The sequence below is a fragment of the Elephantulus edwardii genome, unplaced genomic scaffold (genome assembly GCF_000299155.1).
Source record: "Elephantulus edwardii isolate Elephantulus edwardi_28Jun2011 unplaced genomic scaffold, EleEdw1.0 scaffold00164, whole genome shotgun sequence".
In the NCBI taxonomy this organism is placed as follows: domain Eukaryota; kingdom Metazoa; phylum Chordata; class Mammalia; order Macroscelidea; family Macroscelididae; genus Elephantulus; species Elephantulus edwardii.
In genome coordinates this window covers 5037751-5040168 of record NW_006399914.1, presented here as the reverse complement: position 1 = coordinate 5040168, position 2418 = coordinate 5037751, and the positions used below count along the sequence as shown (strand labels likewise).

The 2418-nt window shown below is 35.5% G+C and overlaps 1 protein-coding gene across 1 annotated transcript in view; it reads left to right on the top strand.

The window, feature by feature from the left end:
- Positions 1 to 2418, top strand: part of FAM227B (family with sequence similarity 227, member B) — a 103168-nt gene that overhangs the window by 23254 nt on the left and 77496 nt on the right. The window lies entirely within an intron of this gene.

The window sequence follows — 2418 nt, the reverse complement described above, 5'->3', positions numbered from 1 at the left end:
TCTCCTCATAGAGCCCAGCTTCTCGGATAATCTGCTCTGCATACATGTTGAAAAGGTGTGGAGACAGGATGCATCCGTGACGTACACCCTTCCCAATTTTGAACCATGCAGTGTTACCTTGCTCTGTTCTGACGACTGCCTTCTTGGTCCAAGTACAGGTTTCGCATTAGCACAATTAAATGTTCTGGGATTCCCATTCTTCTCAGAGTCAGCCACAGTTTGTTATGATCCACACATATTTTTTTAATTTTTGTATCATTTGCTCTTATTGCTCAGTACAATATAGCTGCCAGTTTGATCTACTGTGACAACTTGTGGGCTGCTGTGATGCTGGAAGCTATGTCACTGGTGTTTCATATGCCAACAGGATCACCCATGGTGGAAAGAATTCAGCAGAGCTTCCAAATTAATTCAGATTAGGAAGCATAATTTCTGAAAAATAGACCTTTGCAAACTCTGTGAGCAATAGAGAAGCATGGATAATTATAGTATTAGAGGTAGAGCCAAGACTGGAAGTCACTGTCAACATCCATTAATAATGGGAATGTGAAATGTATGAAGTATGAATGTAGGAAAACTGGAAGTTGATAAAAATGAAATAGAAGGCATAAAACTTAATGTTCTAGGCATTACTGTGCGGAGATGTATTGGCATTGGTCACTCTGAACCAGACAGTCATATGATTTGCTATTTTGTGAATGAAAAATTGAGCAAAAATAGTGTTACATTCAGTTTTCAAAGACCAACTACACATCTATCCTGAAATACAATGCTATGAGTGATAAGATACTATCCATACGTGTACAAGGGAATACCTGTTAATAGAACTCTTATTCAAATATATGCACCATTAGCTAATGCCAAAGAGGAGGAAATTGAGCATTTTCATCACCTTTTGCTGTCTGAAATTGACCAAGCATGCAATCAAGATGCATTAATAATAATTAATCACTGGAATCAAAAGTTGGAAACAATGAAGAAGGAATGGTAATTGGACAGTAAAGAGGCTAGAGATCAAATGAACTTTGTACATTTGATGGCTTATTCATCACAAATATCTAATTTAAGAAACACAAACAATGATTATATACATGGTCTTAGTCTGAGGGACTGTGTATGAATCCTATATATTACACCTATGGAAAAAATTATGGTAGAAGCTCAATACAGCATTCAAAACCAGATTAGATGCCAACTGTAAAACAAGCCATCAATTGCTCATTGAAGCATAAGAAAATGAAAATAAAGCCACGAGAACCAAATATATAATCTTGAGTCTATCCTACCTGAATTAATAAATCATCTCACAAATAGGGTCGAGGCCTTGAATTGGAGGATTATGGCAAGGATTTCATCCATGAAGAGATCAAATGGGAAGTACACAGAGGAGAAAGAAAAGACCAAAATGGGTGTCAGAAAATGAAACTAGAGCATTGAGAAGCCAGAATAAAGATAAGAGATGTGGAAGAAAAAAAAAAAAAAAAGGAACTATGTCAAAGTTTAATTCAACAAGACAAGGCAAGATATAAAGAAATGTGCCAAGAGCTGGAGTTGGAGAATAAAAAGGGAAGAACTTGCTCAGGATTTCTCAAAATGAAAAAAAATAATTTAAAAACAAATTCAAGCCTTAAATTTCTCTACTTATAGATGCTATGAGGAAATTCTTATATGACTCAGAAAGCATCAAAAGAAGATGGAACAGAAAGATTTGGTCAACACAGAAATGTTCAGAAAGTATAGCATATGATAAAGAGCCTATGGAAATGAAGAAGTTCAAGCTTCAATGAAGGAATAAGAAAAGAAAATAAAAAAAGCCCCAGGAATCAATGGGATGCCAATAAACATGTTTCATCTAACACATGCATGCTGCCCTGGATGTGCTCACCAGTCTGTCCCAGGAAACTGGAAGAAATCCATTTATGTCTCCATTCTCAAGAAAGGTGATCTAACAGAATTGTGGAAATAATTGAACAATATTGGTTATATCACATGCAAGAAATACTTCTGAAGATCATCCAAAATGGCTAGAATAGTACATAAACAGAGTTCAAGCTGAGTTTAGAAGAGGACAAGGCACCAGGGATGTCATTGCTGATGTCAGATGAATCTTGACTGAAAACTGAGAATACCAGAAAAATGCCTATTGTGTTTTATAACTATGCAAAGTTACTTGACAGTGTGGGTCATAACAAACAATGTTTAACATTGAAAAGGAAAAGAATATTGGAACATTTTATTATGCTAATATTAAATGATCCAGGAGGTATTAAAAGAAGATGGAAAGAATATACTGAGTCACTGTATATAAAAGGAACTGTCAGACACAGAAGAATTTAATGAAATCACATATGAGCAAGAGCCTATGGTGATGAAGGAAGAAGTTCAAGCTGCTTTGAAGGAAATAGCAAAAAATAAGGC